Raw genomic sequence first — 22486 nt, 5'->3', positions numbered from 1 at the left:
GCAGTGACTATAGGAGGAAAGGCTCAAAGGGGAAATGGATGTTTAGCAAAATGTTTACTATCCTCTAAACTGGTAACAAGATGGTTAAAACAAAACAGAGGCATAAACAGGCTCTGATTAAATCTGTAGGACTGGCTTGTGAGTAAAGATCATGAACATTATTAGTGTATAGGCTCTATGACATTTATTTTGACTGAACAGTGATATTTTTAAATATTCTAATTCTTGACTGTAGTCTTCATAGTTAAGTTGCAAAGTAAGTGAGATTTGTGCAAAGAAATTTTGTGTAATATAATCCTCTTTAATCATCATTAATGAGATTTATTTTTGATTCTTCCCATACAAATAATAACTTGAAGATAAATCATATCCTATAAGAAGAGAATCTTTCTCCCTTAGATTAATTTTTTGCTGCAGACATTTATGAAAATATATGATTTAGATGATAATAGTAGAGAAAAATAACTCAGCTAGAGATTAAAAAGCTTTGTTGGAAGGTCAACTCAGCTTTTAATTAGTCATGTGACCCTGAAGAAGGCTCTTGAGATTTCAGTTTTTATCAACATGATTACACCAGTATGAATAATATAATTTCAGTTCTCCATCATGAGATCAATGCAGTGGAAAAAGTATCTGTATTGTTCCATAGAGTCTGTGGTTCCATAATTTAGTGCTCTATGTCCCCAACAATATTCAGGTTCTTTTCTGTGGATGGTTATAGATATTCTTTAAGTTATTCTTTAATAATCTCAATATTCTTAAGATATTCTTTCTTTAATGAATTTCAGAACTCAGTACATGCATCTCTGAGATGAGTAGTTAACTAAACTCTAATAAACAAATATCTATTTAAAAGCACCCTCCTGAGACATACAGATGGCTAACAAACACATGAAAAGATGCTCAACATCACTCATTATCAGAGAAATGCAAATCAAAACCACAATGAGGTGCCATTTCACGCCAGTCAGAATGGCTGCGACCCAAAAGTCTACAAGCAATAAATGCTGGAGAGGGTGTGGAGAAAAGGGAATTCTCTTACCCTGTTGGTGGGAATGCAAACTAGTACAGCCCCTGTGGAGAACAGTGTGGAGATTCCTCAAAAAACTGGAAATAGAACTGCCTTATGACCCAGCAATCCCACTGCTTGGGCATACACACCGAGGAAACCAAAATTGAAAGAGGCACGTGTACCCCAGTGTTCATCGCAGCACTGTTTATAATAGCCAGGACATAGAAGCAACCTAGATGTCCATCAGCAGATGAATGGATAAGAAAGCTATAGTACATATATACAATGGGAGTATTACTCAGCCATCAAAAAGAATACATTTGAATCAGTTCTAATGAGGTGGATGAAACTGGAGCCTATTATACACAGTGAAGTAAGCCAGAAAGAAAAACACCAATACAGTATACTAGCGCATATATATGGAATTTAGAAAGATGGTAACGATAACCCTGTATGTGAGACAGCAAAAGAGACACAGATGTATAGAACAGTCTTTTGGACTCTGTGGGAGAGGGAGAGGGCAGGATGATTTGGGAGAATGGCATTGAAACATGTATAATATCATATATGAAACGAATCGCCAGTCCAGGCTCGAAGCATAATACAGGATGCTTGAGGCTGGTGCCCTGAGATGACCCAGAGAGATGGTACGGGGAGGGAGTGGGAGGGGGGTTCAGGATGGGGAACACGTGTACACTTGTGGTGGATTCATGTTGATGTATGGCAAATCCAATACAATATTGTAAAGTAATTAGCTTCCAATTGAAATAAATAAATTTATATATTTTTAAAAAAGCACCTTCCTGGATTCAGCTACTATGTTTAATGATACATTGCAAAATAGAATGAGACGCCATCTTTTTTAAAGAGGCTTAGGTTTCTATCTGTTTGGTGGGGTGAAGTAAGAGAAAATAATGTACAGACCTTTCCTGTGAAGCAGATTGTAATAGGTGCTATGAAAGAACCAAAAAGTGCTGTGGTGTTTCGAAAAAGAAAAAGATAAACTTTGAAATTACTCAGGAAGACTTCATAGACAATGGAGTAATTGGGATGGTCCTTGATGGAATGATAGAACTTCAATGACTGTGCAAAACATTCCTGATTGAGAGACCAGAATGAACAAAGGCACAAATACGGAAAAGAACGAGACAGAGCTATGTAGACTTTAGAGGGCTGGAAGAAGATAAGGGTGGAGAGGTACATTGGAGATATAGTGAAGAATCTTAAAAATGCTGGGATGAAAACTTTGAACTTAACTTTTTAGTTAATTTTGGCTTCCCTTGTAGCTCAGTCGGTAAAGAATCTGCCTGCAGTGCAGGAGACCCAGGTTCAAGCCCTGGGTTGGGAAGATCCCCTGGAGAAGGAAATGGCAACCAACTCCAGTATCCTTGCCTGGAAAATCTCATGGACAGAGGAGCCTGCTGGGCTGCAGTCTATGGGGTCGCAAAGAGTCGGGCACGACTGAGTGACTAACACTTACTTACTAGAGAGTCATATAATCAGTGCTCTTCTCTATGAGTAAAAATTTAGTTTGATGGGTTTTTTTTTGTATCTAGGTAAATATATGAGTTATATACATTTTTAAAAAGAATGATTGTCAAATACCTAGCACATTTCCTGGCATCCAGTATGTCTCTATTACTTGTGACCATTATGTTTGTTTGAAGGACTGTCTTACATATATAGGAGTTTAGACTGATCCTGTGAGCTATCCCACAGGTAGATTTAGGGCTATTGGAGAAAGAAATATTTTTGCTTCAAAATTAAAAAAAAAAGATGTTATAAAGGTTAAGTTGCTATAAAAAAAAAAGATAGGGGAGATAGAGAAGAAATGGTTAATGGAAGAGTCTGTTAAAACAATATGAAAGAATTTTGATTTATGGCCAGTTTGATATAATGTCAAGTGATTGTCCAACAAAGGTAGCATGTTTTTAAGTTGTATAAATAGCAGCATTAGCAGAGCAAGGGAGTGGTGATGTAACTCTATTCTACTGTGGTCAAATTTTTCTGGGGAGATTACTCTTACAAATAATACAAATACATATGCACACACACTGATTAGGATGGTCTGTTATTGCAGAAGTGATAGAAGGAATAGTCATAAAATGGAGATATTTCTTCAGGAGAAATGAACGCCTGAGAAGGTGGGCGTGAACATATAGTATAACATGATGTGTCAAGAAAGAAAAACAAGCACAAGCTTTGGAGTTAGATCTCAGCTCAGCTCCTAACTAGCCATTTTATTCCGGGAAAGTCGCTAGCCTCTTTGTAGCCTGTTTCCTTTCCCACCCTCCTCCCTCCCCACTCCACACCTCTCCTCCTTTTCTTCTATTTCATTTTTGTAACATGGAAATGGTACTATTTGCCTGTAGTTTTATTTTTTGATTAATGATTGTCAAATACCCAGCACATTTCCTGGCATCCAGTACATCTTCATTTCTTGTGACCATTAAGCTTGTTGAAGGACTGTCTTACATATATAGGAGTTTAGATTGGTTCTGTGAGCTGTCCCACAGACAGATTCAGGACTATTGGAGAGAGAAATAGTTTTTCTTGAAAAAATGTTATAAAGGTTAAGTTGCAATAAACAAAGTATGTCTAAGTAGGGCAGCACTTTTTGAGTTTAGTAGTCAGGGTAGGCTAGAGCCAAGGCGATAATATATATTTTTACATGAAAGTGATCTTTTCCTCAGCAGGGAATCCCCAAGAGTAAGGCTTCCTAGTCTTTTCCACCAAAGAATTCCCAAAAATCTATAGGCATAACTCAAAGTGCTTTGTAGAAAAGTACAGGATTTGACATTTCATATTCATCTTAAATATACATCGTGCACTTTGCTTTATGATGTATTTATTTTGTTGTAGTATCGGAATGTGCTTTAAATGTATACTGTCAAGTAATACTTTGATAAACAATTTATCATATGGTTATGAATACATTCTGGCATTTCCAAGGGTGCAGTTTCTGTAGTTTTGAGGATACACAGACTTAGAGGTCTTTAGAACCCAGACTAAGCTGGGATAGTTAAGCTTGTAACTGTTACAAGCTTAGTCTGTTAAGTTTGTAACAGACTAAGAATTCCCTCTCAGCTTAACACAGATAAGCTAAAAATTCAGATTTCTGTTAATTAGAATTTGTGTTGCATGAGTTCATTTAGGCAATCACATTACTGCTAATATCCAAAATTTAGTAGTATCTTGTGTAAACATATGTGTGAACTTTAAAACGTAGGAAAAGCATTGTTATATTTGAAAATGGAGAATTATATCTTTAGCTTCTGGAGTGGGGGGTAGGAGGTTGAATGGCTTCATAATATTGCATTTGGCTGCTGCATTTGTGGGATCATTTTTGTTGTTTGCTCATGTTCCTTTTTTTTTTTTTTTAATTAGTGCTTTTCAGGAGACAGATGACTAAATGCTGTTTTGTGAAGTATTATTTAGGAGGTTTTAAAATTAGGATAGCTTTTTCTTGCCTTTTTACTTAGCTCTAATTTTGTTTCTTTTCTCCTCTCTTTTGGAGAAGGAAGTGGCAACCCACTCTAGTATTCTTGCCTGGAGAATCCCCATGGACAGAGGAGCCTGGTGGTCTACAGTCCATGGGGTTGCAAAGAGTCACATACGACTGAGCGACTGATACTACTCTCCTCTCTTTCCTGCTTTACTTGCACCGAGATTTCTGCAGAAACTGCTTTAAGAGTTGCTGATCTAAATAGGAAATTATCTCCCTGAGACCAGCTCTAGACCACCTTTTGGTGATTTTGGTTACCTGACCACATATCTGTCTTAAATTTCATGTTATTATGATTTTAATAAAAGGGGCACAGGAAATCTGATTATTTTAGCTATGTTACTGGATGGATTGGATCATTTCAGAAGTATCTGCTTATTTGCCCTTAATGACTCATCATAATTTAGAGGACCAACTCAGAAGTCAGGAGACTTAAGTTTTTGTTTTGTGGCAAATCTTTTTATTACTCATACCTAGTTAAGAGGTTAAAAATGCCCAGTCTGCATGTATTTTACAATTTTACCTAGGAGTTTTATCCTCTAATTATTAATAAAGCTATAGCATAAATAGCTCCTTAATGCTAAAGAATATCCCAGGCACCAGGGAGACCAAGTTGAATAGAACAAGGTCCTTGCTATTGAAGAGCACGGGATTGATGTTAAGTAAGTAAATTATTGTGAAACAGTGTGCCTAATGTCATTGCAGCAGTGTGAACCAGGGAGAACATCTCAGAGACAACTGTAAGAAATTCTAAAGTCAGGGACAGTTTCTCAGAGGAGGTCATGGTATTTCGAGATATTGGAAGATAAACACTAGTTTGCCAGGCAAAGAAGAACGTGTCCTAGGAAGAAGGAGGATTAAAATGTGTGATGTATTTAGGGAACTATAATTAAATCAATATACTGGACAGTTGCAGATATGGCTGGAAGTTCAAAAGGAAGTATATTCACAAGTGCATCGCATTTCACGATAAATTGCGGGGACTTGACTGAAGGTTTTGAATAAGTGGAGCAGTATAATTGTATTTTCCCAAAGAAAAAGAAATGCAGCAAGGCAAAGTGAGGAGGCTTTACAAATAGCTGAGAAAAGAAGAGAAGTAAAAGGCAAGGAAGAAAGGGAAAGACATACCAACTGAAGGTGGAGTTCCAGAGAATAACAAAGAGATATAGAAAGACTTCTCAAGTGAAAAATGCAAAGAAATAGAGGAAAACAAGAGAATGGGAAAGACTAGAGATCTCTTCAAGAAAATTGGAGCTATCAAGGGAACATTTCAGGCAAGGATGTGCATGATAGAGGACAGAAATAGTAATCACTTAACAGAAGCAGAAGAGATTAACAAGAGGTGCCAAGAATACACAGAAGAACTATATAAAAATGGTCTTAATGACCCAGATAACCACAATAGTGTAGTCTTTCACCTAAAACCTGACATCCTAATGTGTGAGGTTAAGTGGGCCTTAGGAAGCATCACTATGAACACAGCTAGTGGAGGTGATAGATAGAATTCCAGCTGAGCTATATAAAATCCTAAAAGATGATGCTGTTACAGTGCTGCACTCAATATGCCAGCAAATTTGGAAAACTCAGCAGTGGCCTCAAGACTGGGAAAGGTCAGTTTTCATTCCAATCCCAAAGAAGGTCAATGCCAAAGAATGTTCAAACTACCATACAGTTGCACTCATTTCACATGCTAGCAAAGTTATGATAAAATCCTTCAAGCTAGGGTTTAGCAGTATATGAAATGAGAAGTTCCAGATGTACAAGCTGGGTTTAGAAAAGGCAGAGGAACCAGAGATCAAATTGCCAACATTTCTTGGATCATAGAGAAAGCAAGGGAATTCCAGAAAAACACCTATTTCTGCTTCATTGACTTAATGCTAAACCCTTTGGCTGTGTGGATCACAACAAACTGGACAATTCTTAAAGAGAAGGGAATACTGGACCACCTTACCTGCCTTCTTGGAAACCTGTGTGCAGGTCAAGAAGCAACAGTTAGAACCGGACATGGAACAACGAATGGTTCCAAATTGGGAAAGGAGAATGTCAAGGCTGTATACTGTCACCCTGCTTATTTAACTTATATGCAGAGTACATCTTGTGAAATGCTGGGCTGGATGAATCACAAGCTGGAATCAAGATTACTAGGAGACATATCAACAACCTCTGATATACAGATGATACCACTTTAGTGGCAGAAAGTGAAAAGGAGCTAAAGAACCTCTTGATGAAAGTGAAACAGGAGAGTGAAAAAGCTGGCTTGAAGCTCAGCTTTTTGAAAAACTAAGATAATGGCATCTGGACCCATCACTTCTTGGCAAATAGGAAACAAAATGGATGCAGTGACAGAATTTCTTTTCTTGGGATCAGAATCACTGAGGATGGTAACTATAACCATGAAATTAAAGTTTCAAGGGACACTTGCTCCTTGAAAGGAAAGCTGTGACAAAATTGCATGCATGCTAAGTCACTTCAGTAGTGTCTGACTCTTTGTGATGCTATGGACTTGTAGCCTCCCAGGCTCCTCTGTCCATGGGATTCTCCATGCAGGGATACTGGAGTGGTTTGCCATGCCCTTCTCCAGGGGATCTTCCCGACCCAGGGGTTGAACCTGTGTCTGTTCCATCTCCTGCATTGGCAGGTGAGTTCTTTACTACTGGCACGCTAGACAGGTTATAAAAAGCAGAGACACCACTTTGCCAATAAAGGTCTGCTAATCAGAGCTATGGTTTTTCCAGCAGTCATGTACAGATGTCAGAGCTGGATCATAAAGAAGGCTGAACACCAAAGAATTGATGCTTTCAAATTGTGGTGCTGGAGAAGACTCTTAAGAGTCCCTTGGACTGCAAGAAGATAAAACTAATCAGTCTTAAAGGAAATCAACCTTGAATATTTATTGGAAAGACTTACGTTGAAGCTGAAGCTCCAATACTTTGGCCAACTGATGTAAAGAGCCAACTCATTGGAAAAGACCCTGATGCTGGGAAAGATTGAAGGCAAAAGGAGAAGGGGACGACAGAGGATGAGATGGTTAGATGGCATCACGGACTCAATGGACATGAATTTGAGCAAACTCCGGGAGATAGTGAAGGACAGGGAAGCCAAACGTGCTGCAGTTCACGGGATCACAAAGAGTCAGTCTCACAGGACTTATGGGCTGAGCAATAACAAACACTGACTGTGAGTCCATGTCTCTTGGAGCTGCTGCTGCTGTTGCTAAGTCGCTTCAGTCGTGTCTGACTCTATGCGACCCCATAGATGGCAGCCCACCAGGCTCCCCCGTCCCTGGGATTCTCCAGGCGAGAACACTGGAGTGGGTTGCCATTTCCTTCTGCAATGCATGCAGTGAAAAGTGAAAGTGAAGTTGCTCAGTCGTGTCTGACCCTCAGCAACCCCATGGACTGCAGTCTTCCAGGCTCCTCCATCCATGGGATTTTCCAGGCAAGAGTACTGGAGTGGGTCTCTTGGAGCACACACCTGTTTTTCCACAACAGAGCGCTAAGTGACAGTAGAGGAGATAGGAGTGAGGCTAGACGCATGTTTCCATGTGTGGGCAGGATTTTCAGTTGATTGAGTCATTGTCTTTGTCCTAAGAGGTAGGTCAGATACAGATGGAAAAATGTCTAGTTTAGATTCGTTAAAAGCTTAGAACTAAGAAGATATAAATGTGGGTTAAACTCTAGATACAAATGAAGATCTTTCCTAGAAATTGCTATCCTTGGAGCTATGTGTTAAGCTATTTTAGGAATAAACTTACTGTAAAAGTATATGTTTTCTCCATTTTGGGGGGTCTGTTAACAGAAAACATGTAAATAATAGTAAAATCTTTTGAAATTTGTAAAAGGTTTGAAAGTCATATTTTTGAACGTGATTTTAAGAGGAACGGCCTCCTTTATATGTGTTTTCCCTCTTTTTTTCCACAGGCTTTTTTTGGCCACAGATTTGGGCTCTAATGCATTAGTTTTCTGTCAGCTTCTCTAAAGATTCAAGGATAGAGTTTAAATTAAGGATACGTTCAAGGGTACCCTTCAGGGTAGGAGCTAACTCTGCTCTGATTTTTATTTAGTTGGCGAGCATCCAGAGAAATGCGTTTAGATTATGTAACTAGTCACTTAGGGCCCCTAGCCTCCTGCTAACCCAGCCCTCTGGAGAGGCAGCGTGCTGCTGGGAGTAGCTGGGTCAGACTCAGCCCTGTTGCCTAGCAGTCCAAGAGGAGCAGTCATAAGGGGTTGTTGCTGAGCAACCAGGGGGCTGCTGCTGTTGTCTCATCCCCCACGGAGTAGTACAGTAGTGGCGGGCCCGTCCCCATGGGAAAAGCAGTACAGTCTGGCAGGGGGCCAAGCCTCCCTCAGAGGCACAAGGGTTGTTAGCAGTAAGTATTTGACCTTAGAATCAAAGATGATAACTCATGTTGTATGAACATGCAAACAGTTTATGGAATTATTGATGTAAGTTTAATTAAACATGAACTTGGAGCAAGGCAGGTAGCTGTGGCGGCCAGAGTTCTCTTTTCAGATACATTCATTCCAGTTTCTTTCTCCTTCAGACTTCATTGCAATGTCCGTTTTCTGGGTCAATGGCAAGTAAATTTTTTTTTTTATGCCTCATGGAGTATGTAACTTGCCCTATTAATATTATTTAGCCAAAGCAAATATTTACATTTGAGAAAAACCAGCAAGCTAACTCCTATGTGGTCAAGTGGGCCTGCATGGCGAAGTATTTGATTCAATATCAATGCAAGGACTTGCTACTGTTATTTGGGATACTGCTTTGAATTTTCTCTTTGTATGGAAAAGTCAGAAGATACTTCACCAGGACCACATATGACTTTATTTTTTAGTGTTTAACACTGTCCATAAATGACCCTTCAGGAGAGTTGATAGCTGAAACTAATTCTTGTAAGAAGGATAAGTTCTGATTTTAGGACTCAAAATTGCCTATATTGAGTAAACCTTTTCCTGAGGATCCAGAAACATATATTAAAGGCCAAAAATTGAGCTCTTTCAGTGTTTTGGAATAGCAAACACACGGTTACATGGAAGGCTAAAGTGCGAAGTAGAGGAATGAACATCCATCACTGAGAAATAATTAACACTGACCAGCTAGAGAGAAGTAATGTAAACCTTTCTTATCTCCCTCTCTCTTCCTGTTTTTCCATTCAGTATTTCTGGCCTTGTGCTATAATTGTTTGCCTGTAAAGGTTTTAGGATGCAGGCTTTTGGGTACAGAGGAGGAAATTTGTTTGTTGGCATTGGTGTCTGCACTCTTTAAGGGACCTATATTCTTTTTGAAAAAAGTACTTAAAAACTTAAAAATTCCTCTCAAGAAGTGCACACAGATTTTTGTTTCGTACACATGTCCACACACTGATGTGTCTAAGCCATTAAGAGTCTAAGAGTACAGCTGAGATTAGAGTACATCATGAGAAACGCTGGACTGGAAGAAACACAAGCTGGAATCAAGATTGCCGGGAGAAATATCAATCACCTCAGATATGCAGATGACACCACCCTTATGGCAGAAAGTGAAGAGGAACTCAAAAGCCTCTTGATGAAAGTGAAAGAGGAGAGTGAAAAAGTTGGCTTAAAGCTCAACATTCAGAAAACAAAGATCATGGCATCCGGTCCCATCACTTCATGGGAAAGAGATGGGGAAACAGTGGAAACAGTGTCAGATTTCATTTTGGGGGGCTCCAAAATCACTGCAGATGGTGACTGCAGCCATAAATTAAAAGACACTTACTCCTTGGAAGAAAAGTTATGACCAACCTAGATAGTATATTCAAAAGCAGAGACATTACTTTGCCAACTAAGGTCCGTCTAGTCAAGGCTATGGTTTTTCCAGTAGTCATGTATGGATGTGAGAGTTGGACTGTGAAGAAGGCTGAGCACCGAAGAATTGATGCTTTTGAACTGTGGTGTTGGAGAAGACTCTTGAGAGTCCCTTGGACTGCAAGGAGATCCAACCAGTCCATTCTGAAGGAGATCAACCCTGGGATTTCTTTGGAAGGAATGATGCTAAAGCTAAAACTCCAGCCACCTCATGCGAAGAGTTGACTCATTGGAGAAGACTTTGATGCTGGCAGGGATTGGGGGCAGGAGGAGAAGGGGACGACCGAGGATGAGATGGCTGGATGGCATCACTGACTCGATAGACGTGAGTCTGAGTGAGCTCCGGGAGTTGATGGACAGGGAGGCCTGGCGTGCTGCCATTCATGGGGTCGCAAAGAGTCGGACACAACTGAGCGACTGAACTGACTAAACTGAACTGACAACTGAGATAGTATATAAATAGTGATAGAAAGTTTAAAATGTTTTCTAAGATGCCTTCTTTTTAAAGCTGCTTAACATGTAAAAGGAGAAGGCATTGGCAACCCACTCCAGTACTCTTGCCTGGAAAATCCCATGGACGGAGGAGCCTGGTAGGCTGCAGTCCATGGGGTCGCACAGTCAGACACAACTGAAGCGACTTAGCAGCAGCAGCAGCATATAAAAGTGAACTTTTTACTTTTATCATGTGTATCATTCACAGAATCATTCTATTTATCTTTGTTATATAAGAGTATTAATGAATCTAAAGCATATTAAGCCCAGTATACGCCAGGTACTGTTCCGTATAGATCGTGTACTATGAGTGCTAAGTCACTTCAGTCATGTCCGACTCTTTGCGACCCCATGGACTGTAGTCTGCCAGGCTCCTCTGTCCGTGGGATTCTCCAGGCAAGAATACTGGAGTGTGTAGTCTTGGTAATCTTCTCCAGGGGATCTTCCTGACCCAGGGATTGAACCCATGTCCCTTACAGTTCCTGCATTGTCAGGCGGGTTCTTTGCCACTGGCGCCACTTGAAAAGCCCCTATATATAAATTAAGCATGTCATTTAACTTTCCCAGCAACTGTATGTGAGAGGTAGTAATATTATGAATGTTTTACACGCCGAGAAGTCTAGGCCTGCCCAGAAAGGTCAAATAACCAGGACAAATATGTACACAAAGATTTATAATCAGAAAGTCTGTCTTCAGAATTGTAACGCTTCTCAATCATAATGCTATATTTTGAGCTCTGTATTATTTCACGAGGGCAGCATGAAGCAATATTCACAACAAACTGTTTTTAGGTTATAATGATATAATGAGAGAATGCAAAATACTGAAAACTATGGAATCTTTTACATAATTAAATTTGTTTAATTTGTTGTTTGGGCCTATATAGTCCATAGTCAGACGCCTTTTAAATCAAACTTTTTTATATCCATTCAAATTCAGTGGATATACAAAATAAATTCAGTAGGCAGTTTGCACTGAGGTTGTTTCTCTTCAGGATGAAATGTAAGATATATTTTCATATGGTATGTGAGATATGAAGAAAGAGGAAATGGTTAAAAAATAGAGGAAATGAATAAGTGACTGTTACTCCAAATAAGTCATATTTCTTAGAGGCTTGTGATAAGAAGCATCAAGGAACTGCCTTTTAGTCATGAGAAAAATAATACAGGGGGAAAGTTGTGTATGTAAAAGCTAGGTCAACAGTCCAGGAATATTTTCAGCAATGATGCATAGTGGATCAATTACAGGCTTTCTGGTCAGACAGGGCTGAATATGAACCCTGTCTCTGTGATCTATTAGCTGTGTGACATTAGAGAGGTATCACCAGCTCTAAGCTTCAAAAAAAGTCTGTTTTTCTTTTTTGGAAAAAAAGGTTAATTGTGATGATAAAGTGGAATAAATGCAAAGTGTCTAGCAAGACTCATGACACAGAACAGGTATTTATTAAATGTTGAAATCTTTTTTTCTCTTCTCTTAGCAGCAACACAAACAAAATGAGAGTTATCCTAGGGACCTGAAGGGTCAAGGCAATTTCATAGTAGGATTGTGGGGTCAAAGTTGCTCAGCATTTTGAAGATTCTGTTCAACTTTGCCAAATTGTTATGTAAAAACAATATTACAGTATAGGTATTATATTTTTAATTAGAATACCTGATTTGCCTATGATTGTGATATTGATTTGAAGCTTAGGAAACAGGATGTTTAACTGTACTAATTGAATCTGAAACATGAATGTATTTCTGATTCTTAGTCATTTTCATCAGTTTCTCTTAATTCATTCTTTAGCTACTGAGGCTTCATTCAAAAATTTTTGAATTAAAAATTTTAGATAGATTAGAGTACGACACAGGTAAACTTTTGATTTTGGTCATTTGTGTATATTTCTTATCAACTGCTCTAGCTGTAACCCTGAGTCCCCTGAAACAGGGTCTTTGTTTTCTCTGTGGCACCTACCACATAGTGGTGGTTTAGTTGCTAAATCATGTCCAACTCTTGAGACTCAATGGACTATAGCCTGCCAGGCTCCTCTGTCCATGGGATTCTCCAGGCAAGAATACTGGAGTGGGTTGCCATTTCCTTCCCCAGCGGATCCTTCCAACCCAGGGATTGAACCCAGGTCTCCTGGATTGCAGGCAGATTCTTTATTGACTGAGCTATAAGGGAAGATTTACCACATGGTAGATACCAGTATTTGATGAATGACAGAATGGATAAAGCAGGTTATTTGTGATTTTATGTATATACAATAGCTATTAAAAGTTTTGAAAATGTAGCAGTTGCCAGGGATCTGGTTAATAGGGTAGTTTAAACACTATTGCAGTTGTAGAAATCAAGCATATACAGTAGAAAAAAATAGAAGATACTAGTCTAAGGGTTAAAAGAGGGAAACTTAAGAATATCTAAAGAAATTTGAAGAGAATACTGTGGTGCTAATTTAGTTGTGATCACTTTTATAAATGGGCTTACAGGTGGTGCTAGTGGTTAAGAACCCGCTTGCCAATGTAAGAGACGTAAGAGATGCGGTTTTGATCCCTGGCTGGGAAACATCCCCTGGAGAAGGGCATGGCAACCCACTGCAGTTTTCTTGCCTGCAGAATCCCATGGACAGAGGAGCCTGACAGGCTACAGTCAATAGGGTCATAAAAAGTCAAACTCGACTGAAGTGACTTAGCAAATATATGTGTATTTCAGCTCTTACAAAAGGTGAAAGGACCATGATATGGAATATCTGAAAATGCTAGAGATAAAATACTAAGTGCTGTAGATAGATGAATAAAACATTGCCATTCAAGATGTTCACAGGCTGCTGAGAGAGACAGACATGCACAGAGCCGTCATGAGAAGTCGACCATGATAAGTGCATCAGAGAGTTATGAACAAAGTGATTTAGGGGCAGGGGTTATGACTCATAAGAAACTCTAGCAGTTCCAAAGAGCTTTACCAAAGCAGCAACCTTTGAGTTGGCTTTTAAGGAAGCTCAGAGCCTACTCATGAGAATACAGGGGTATGACCTGCATTCTGGGCAGAAGGACCAGGAAGTTTTTAATATGGCCTATTTGTGTTAATTTTTTTGGTATTTGTTGCTAGCTCTGTGTGGCCAAGGCATTCAAACAAGCACATTTTATCACAACTTGTGGAAAGTCTGGGCTTTCCAGGTAGCCCTCGTGGTAAAGAACTCACCTGCCCATGCCAGAGACCCCAGAGACATGGGTTCGATCCCTGGTTCAGGAAGAATCCCCTGGAGAAGGAAATGGCAACCCACTCCAGTATTCTTGCCTGGAGAATCCCATGGACAGAGGAGCCTGGCAGGCTACAGTCCATAGGGTTGCAAAAAGTTGGACATTCCTGAAGTGACATAGCATGCATGTACTTAGAAAGTCTAATCAGTAAATATTGTTTTTTGAATATCTGGATGAATGAGTGAACAAACTTACCTTCTTAATATGGGACAATAGTTTTCAAATAAAATACTTATATAATAAAATAATTTTTTAAATTTAAATTTATTTATTTTAATTGGAGGCTAATTACTTTACAATATTGTATTGGTTCTGCCACATATCAACATAAATCTGCCACGGGCATACACGTGTTCCCCATCCTGAACCCCCCTCCCACCTCCCTCCCCATACCATCCCTCCAGGTCATCCCAGTGCACCAGCCGCAAGGATCCTTTATCGAACCTGGACTGGCGATTCACTTCTTATATGATATTAAACATGTTTCAATGCCATTCTCCCAAATCATCCCACCCTCTCCCTCTCCCACAGAGTCCAAAAGACTGTTCTATACATCTGTGTCTCTTTTGCTTCACATACAGCGTTATCATTACCATCTTTCTAAATTCCATATATATGTGTTAGTATACTGTATTGGTGTTTTTCTTTCTGGCTTACTTCACTCTGTATAATCGGCTCCAGTTTCATCCACCTCATTAGAACTGATTCAAATGTATTCTTTTTAATGGCTGGGTAATACTCCATTGTGTATATGTACCACTGCTTTCTTATCCATTCATCTGCTGATGGACATCTAGGTTGCTTCCATGTCCTGGCTATTATAAACAGTGGTGTGATGAACATTGGGGTGCACGTGCCTCTTTCAATTCTGGTTTCCTCAGTGTGTATGCCCAGCAGTGGGATTGCTGGGTCATAAGGCAGTTCTATTTCCAGTTTTTTAAGGAATCTCCACACTGTTCTCCATAGGGGCTGTACTAGTTTGCATTCCCACCAACAGTGTAGGAGGGTTCCCTTTTCTCCACACCCTCTCCAGCATTTATTGCTTGTAGACTTTTGGATTGCAGTCATTCTGACTGGCATGAAATGGTACCTCATTGTGGTTTTGATTTGGATTTCTCTGATAATGAGTGATGTTGAGCATCTTCATGTGTTTGTTAGCCATCTGTATGTCTTCTTTGGAGAAATGTCTATTTAGTTCTTTGGCCCATTTTTTGATTGGGTCATTTATTTTTCTGGAATTAAGCTGCATAAGTTGCTTGTATATTTTTGAGATTAGTTGTTTGTCAGTTGCTTCATTTGCTATTATTTTCTCCCATTCTGAAGGCTATCTTTTCACCTTGCTTATAGTTTCCTTTGTTGTGCAGAAGCTTTTAATTTTAATTAGGTCCCATTTGTTTATTTTTGCTTTTATTTCCAATATTCTGGGAGGTGGATCATAGAGGATCCTGCTGTGACTTATGTCAGAGAGTGTTTTGCCTATGTTCTCCTCTAAGAGTTCTATAGTTTCTGGTCTTATGTTTAGATCTTTAATCCATTTTGAGTTTATTTTTGTGTATGGTGTTAGAAAGTGTTCTAGTTTCATTCTTTTACAAGTGGTTGACCAGTTTTCCCAGCACCACTTGTTAAAGAGATTGTCTTTAATCCATTGTATATTCATGCCTCCTTTGTCAAAGCTAAGGTGTCCAAATGTGTGTGGATTTATCTCTGGGCTTTCTATTTTGTTCCATTGATCTATATTTCTGACTTTGTGCCAGTACCATACTGTCTTGATGACTGTGGCTTTGTAGTAGAGCCTGAAGTCAGGCAGGTTGAATCCTCCAGTTCCATTCTTCTTTCTCAAGATTGCTTTGGCTATTCGAGGTTTTTTGTATTTCCATACAAATTGTGAAATTATTTGTTCTACCTCTGGGAAAAATACTGTTGGTAGCTTGATAGGGATTGCATTGAATCTATAGATTGCTTTGGGTAGTATACTCATTTTCACTATATTGATTCTTCTGATCCATGAACATGGTTTATTTCTCCATCTACTAGTGTCCTCTTTGATTTCTTTCTCCAGTGTTTTATAGTTTTCTATATATAGGCCTTTAGTTTCAAGGTTGTGTTTCTTTACTTGATTATACCTGTGCAGTTTAAAGAAAAATTTAAACTTTGTGAACTCTGATTAACATTAGTCTCATTGGTGTTTAAGAAAACACAGCTGTGGACTTTATTCCTATCATTCTGTTCTTTTCTCTCTGCACTTAATATGTACACTTTCGTTGGTTTGTTTAGATGCATGAGTTCAAATATGAGTTCCTTTTTTTTTTTTTTTTAAAGTCTGAAGTAAAACCTCCCTAAACGGAGGCCACAGTACTGCTTATACATGAAGTGATATTTGGGTTGATATTTTTATTTCCTCTTTAGAAGCAGAACAAACATCCTATTATACACATTCTCCATTCTCCAAGTAAAAACCTACAATGCAGTGATGGAGAGTGGGATGGTATTTGTTGTTGCAAAGTGTTCAGTAATATCTGGAGGATTTAGCTGGATTTTAGAGATTGTATTAACATTTGTGGCACAAATGACAGTTGGGTTTATTAAATGGCAGTTTCAGCCAATTAAGATTTCTCATAGTTTTGAGTTCCTTTTCTTTCCCTTTTCAATTTCAGTATGTCTTCGAAAGGCAAATATATTAGAGTATGATTCCTTTGGTGTTTTGTTTTTCCTTTGGAAGCCAAAACAAAACTCTTCAGTACATCATAGTCCCAAAAGAAAGCTGTAAGATTTGGGAGTGTCATCACAGTTACCTTTTTAAGATCCCAAACCAAATCTGGTGTTAAACACAAGAGGCACATTTTTTACTTACGCAGGACTTCAGGGAGGATAGTAAAATAACATTGTGTATTTGTGTTTTATTGTCTGTGATGTTTCTTGATTCCCAGAATAGCCTGAGAGATAAGCAGGGTGAATATTTTCATCCCCATTCGGTAAACAAGGCTCTGTCATTTACCTGTGAAAAAAGATGAGTCTTCAAAGTCAGCATCTGATACAGGGGTAAGCTGGAGCTAGAACTGACTTGAGCATTTCTGCCTCAATGTTACAAGCCCTGAGGATTTTCTTTTGCTGACTTACTTGTAAGCTGTGAGGAAATGTGGGAAGCAAAGGAAAGAGAAAAGTAATGAAATTATTTGCAAATGAACTTGAAAGATGGCTATCATGATGCTATTGGTATTTGGAGAAAAAGACTTTATTTGAGCATCATGGTAAAATATTACTACCACATAGAATTCCTAGGTTTTACACAAATTACAAATTCAGTTACTGTCCCAATGTGAGTAGTCTGTGGAATATGGACTGGAAGGAGCATGTCTCAAACTGGGAAGACTAGTGAGTGATGTAATGTATAAGAATCGTTGAAGTGGAGGCAGGTGTGGGTGAGGAGAGTAGAATTAGATGCTGCCTGTGGGAATGGAATTGAAGAGTGAGTTCGAGGACAGTTATGAACCTGGGGTAGACAGAATTTGGTGGCTATGAGGAAAGAAGAAAACAGCAAACAATACTGGACTCTCCTACTCTGAATGACCCTAGTAAAGTTAGCACATACAAGCATAGGAATATTGATGTTTCTGGCTCCATGCTTTATAGAAGAAGGAACAGATGATCTCCATAACATGAAACATAGCTCTGTCATCTGGGACAGCTAAGCACTTGGCATGTGTCTGCTCAAATATGTAGACTGCCTGAGTGAAAGGGAGCCTGGTTTACCCAGCGATTGGCAGTAGCCACCTCTGTCAGAAGTGTTCATGGAAATGAAAATAACTCAGTTGTTTTCTACATTCTTAGTTTTTAAGTGGGGACTTTTGATATAGAAATACCTAAAAGGATAGGAACAAGGAAACCATGCAGGTGTATCAGATGCCTATTCATAGCAAAATTTCGAGTTACCCTTTGATGCTGAGGCATTATGTGTGGGCCAGGTTTTATTGGGTGGGTTTTCTCTTCCAGAATTCCAATCACTGTGTTACGTAATTGAGGAAAACAATGTCCTTGCTCCTTGGCATTGAAATTCGAAGATGAACTGCAGGGATGTATGGCTTTTAAAGTCACACATCTGAGAAAGGCTGTCACTCAGCTAGTGAAACTCATTTCAGTGGAAAGTTGAAAAGCTGAAGAAAGCAATGTATTTTGCTCTATTGTTGATTTTACTATTTAGTAGGTATGTCTCCGACTGTTCACACTACATGGTCTTGGGGCAAAACACACAAAAAAGTTGATCTAAATACAATTGGGGGGTTTGAATAGGTGACAAAATAATAATGACCAAAAAAAAATCAAAAATAGGGAACAAAATAATAAGAGAGTGCTGAGCTGCTTACTCAAGGAAATTTATCCTGCTCTTATTGTAAGTCAGAAACGAATAAAAGAAGTCAGGATGAGGAATGAAAAAATAGCTATAAACATTATTTTTAAAATTGTTTGTCATTTTGTCATTAAATTAGATGTTATTGCCCAAGAAACCATTTGTTCTTTTCCAAAACAGACAAGGAACAAAGGATGTTTATCTTAATACATCTTTTTTTCCCCTTTGTTTCCTTCAAGGGTCATGGTATACTGAAAAGGCACTCAATCAAGAGAAATCTTGGGGGGAGCTGGAAACCATCAAGTTATTGAGGCCACACAGGGGGCAGAAAAGATAGAGGTGGGTATGCTTTTGATCCATCAATCCTGCTATTGAGGGTGTCCCTGAAAATGTCTTTGTTGCTATAGATCCAGAGGAAAGCAAAGAAAAAGTAAAGTGGGAGGTCTTTATTTTAGAAAACAAATCAATATGATTAAGTGGAAGCTTGATAGAATCTATTGTTAATGTCAAATTAATAGCATGCATGCAGAGAACTTAAGCTACACTTTTCCATCCAGTGTCTGCCAGGGACCAGCAATTAGTACACAGACTAAGCTTGGTGTGATATTTGCATTCTTAGCTGTCTTTATTTAAATTGTACCTAACAGAGGCAGCTAGCCTACCAAAATAAAGTTTTAAATTTGTATCCTTTAGAACAGAAGAAAAATGTATATTACCTATAAACTTGTGTGTGCTCAGTCATATCCAACTCTTTGCAACCCCATGGACTGTAACCCTCCAGGCTCCTCTTTCCATGGAATTTTCCAGGCAAGAAGAGTGAAGTGGGTTGCCATTTTCTACTCCAGAAGGCCTTCCCAACCCAGGACCCAGAGATCAAACCCCCATCTCTTGCATCTCCTGCATTGGCAGGCAGATTCTTTACCACTGCGCCACCTGGGAAGCCTATAAATTTACCACTCTTCGTATAGTGATCTCCCCAGAGACCATAGCAATAGCTTCATAATCAGTACATAGAAGGAAATAGTTTTGATGATATTAACTGGTAGGCATAAGTCTCAAATGCTTTTTGAGAAACAGTTTTCTGTGTGCTCCTGATGGCCTCTCTCATCTCAGCCCTGTGTTTTCCCACTGGGAGTTAGAAATTTGCTCCCCTGCTACAGTTAAGATGGCAGGCCAGAGACCATGGAGTAAGTCTCAGACTGCAGGAAGCCTCCTCCCACTCTTGGATTCCATGAGAACAGAGCTCCAAGGGAACAGGAAAATGGAAGACATTACATTTGCTTTGGGCTCATTGCCTGGGTTTCTAAAAAGCAATGCGGCTTTCCTATTAACCTGCTGTGATTTCATTTAAACAGTGGCAGTGGATTCATTTTCTTGTGTCATCTGAGCATTTTTAGTACTTTTATGTCAACTTTTCAAGTTTGTGTCAGTGGAAATTGAAATCTACCTTTAATAAAAGGTAGAACTAATACGACAAAAATTTTTATCAGAAAGCATTTATATTTCTACATAAATGACTGGAATCTCCATACTAAGATAAAATAGCAAGTACATTTGTAAACATTAATTTTGTATTTAAGGAAAATTGAAACTAACGTATAATGATTGAGTCTTCATTGTGGATGGAGTGGGTAGAGGCTTATAAACATAATCTCATGTAATCCTCAGAGAAGGCAATGGCACCCCATTCCAGTACTCTTGCCTGGAAAATCCCATGGACTGAGGACCTGGTGGGCTGCAGTCCACGGGATCGCTAAGAGTTGGACACGACTGAGTGACTTCACTTTCACTTTTCACTTTCATACATTGGAGAAGGAAATGGCAACCCACTCCAGTGTTCTTGCCTGGAGAATCCCAGGGACGGGGGAGCCTGGTGGGCTGCCGTCTATGGGGTCGCACAGAGTCGGACGCAACCAATGCGACTTAGCAGCAGCAGCAGCAGCAGCATGTAATCCTCACAATGACTGTGGGGAAGTAAGGAAGGCATAGTCATTCCTTGTGAAAAAGTGCACTTTGCCAAGCACACACATTTGGCTAGTGGGTGGTGAAGTTAGGATTTGATCCTGATTTTTGTCTGATGCTTATGCCTGTGTCCTTGACCACCTTGGATAGGGAGATTTGGCATGAGCTAAAAAGTATCTTGTTTCCATCAGGTATTTATAGTTGATGGTTGAAAATATACATTTTTAAGGAACACATTATCCCTTATTCTATGAACTCTAAAAAAGAGATGAAACATTTTTCTGATTCATTTAGTGAGGAGCATTAAAACAAAAAATTTGAAAAATAATAAAAGTGATACAAAAAAGAATATAACAAAAATTCACTGAAATATAAGACTTAAATGAAGAAAATAGCATTTGATTGAGATGCAAAATAAGATTAACAGAAAGGAAATTGATATTATATTCCTGGATGAGAATAATAAATATTGTAATGATGTTAGTTTCCCCAAATTAATTTATAAAATTAATGCTATTCCATATAGGACCATAAAAAGACTTTTGGGGCAAAGTTGGTGAAATGATTATTAAAATTCATCTGGAAGAATGAATAGACTGGGAAAAGCAAATTTTGAAACAGAATAATAATGAAAAAGAACTTCTAATTCCAAATATTAAAACATATAAAATTACTGTTACTAAGACAGTATTTCAGTATGTTATTTTTTACTAAAATAAAGACTTAAGAGAAGCTAAGTCATCTTGAAAATTCTCCTAACAGATTTAAGCATACAAGGGTAACATACAATGAAGACTGCATTTCATGTTGGTAGAGAAAGTATTGATTATTACAAGAACAGAATCCTAATAGTGAATTATTGTTAGGAGAAATTGTAACTTTGAATCTTTTGTTTATATGAAATGCAAATAAATATCAGTTTAACTGAAAAAGAAACATATTGAGATATAACTGAAAAATCGGCAAACATAATCTGGTCTAATATGACATCAGAGGCCAAAATCATAATTGGAGATTGATAGACTTGACTGTGGGACATAGTAAAGCTTTTTACATACAAACAGAAAGGGGACTCAAACAGCATGCCTAGCACTGGATCTGAAAATTCTTTTCAGGATGGAATGAATAAATCAGCAAGTGCTGACTAACATCCCAAGTGCACTACTGTCTTGAGGCTTCATAAAGCAAAGCCCATCCTGGAATAGTGCTCGTTTGTTACTGTGCTGTAGGCATGGAGCAAATTCCAAAGATGAAATTCTAGAGAAGATCAAATGATGACATGGAAGTTAGGACTGTTCCACCTAAAAAGGTCAGCTGAATTAGAATTGTAGCATACAAGAGAATAAGGAATTTCAGCTAGACAGTTTTATAATTCATACATATGCCAGGGGATTTCATTTCAATAGAAGTGATTTACAACATCATTGAGTAATGTCTGGAGTTTTACAATGTGTTAAAACACTTTATCTCTAATAAAAGTGAAATAATTCTAGTTTTCTGTCTTGAATTGTGTGGTGGATAATTGCAGGGAGGGACACAAGGATAAAATCGAGAGAAGTATTTCTTGTTTTATTGTAGAGAATGGTGCAAGAAAAGTTGTTTCTTTATCTCCCTCTAAAGTAGCTTTGTTCCTTCTCTGCTGGGGCTTTAGGACAAGTGGGAAAACAAAATGTATTATGATCAATGAACAAGGAAAAAAAGAAAAATAAAGATTTATTTTAAATATCCCAGGTGATATCAGCCTGGACTGTGACAGTCAATTCACACTAACATAAACAAAACAGTCATTTTCTGTGCTGGGCCCTATTAGAAAAATTTCTAGACTGCAATCCCCAAATAGACTACTCCGGTAGCTCAGTGGTAAAGAATCTATCTGCAAAGCAGGAGACACAGGAGACGTAGGAAGATCCTGGGTTGGGAGGATCCCCTGGAGTAGGAAATGGCAACCCACTTAAGTATTCTTGGCCTTCCCTGGTGGTTCAGATGGTAAAGAATCTTCCTGAAATGCAGGAGAACAAGGTTTGATCCCTAGGTAGTGAAGATCCCCTGGAGTAGGAAATGGCAACCCACTCCAATATTCTTGCCTAGAGAATTCTATGGCCA

At 38.7% G+C, this 22486-nt stretch overlaps 1 protein-coding gene across 4 annotated transcripts in view; it reads left to right on the top strand.

Annotated features, from left to right (window-relative positions):
• The window catches only part of PKIB (cAMP-dependent protein kinase inhibitor beta), a 123874-nt gene that overhangs the window by 12329 nt on the left and 89059 nt on the right, over positions 1 to 22486 (top strand). For 2 of the 4 annotated variants that reach the window (XM_069599123.1, XM_069599121.1), the window contains exon 2: positions 18661 to 18760. The exons of the other annotated variants lie outside the window; for them this stretch is intronic. The gene's annotated coding sequence lies outside the window, so the exon portion shown is untranslated. The remainder of the gene's footprint in view (positions 1 to 18660; positions 18761 to 22486) is intronic. 4 annotated transcript variants of the gene reach the window in all.

This window comes from Ovis canadensis, chromosome 8 (genome assembly GCF_042477335.2).
Source record: "Ovis canadensis isolate MfBH-ARS-UI-01 breed Bighorn chromosome 8, ARS-UI_OviCan_v2, whole genome shotgun sequence".
Taxonomy (NCBI): domain Eukaryota; kingdom Metazoa; phylum Chordata; class Mammalia; order Artiodactyla; family Bovidae; genus Ovis; species Ovis canadensis.
This window is presented reverse-complemented; position numbering and strand designations above follow the sequence as displayed.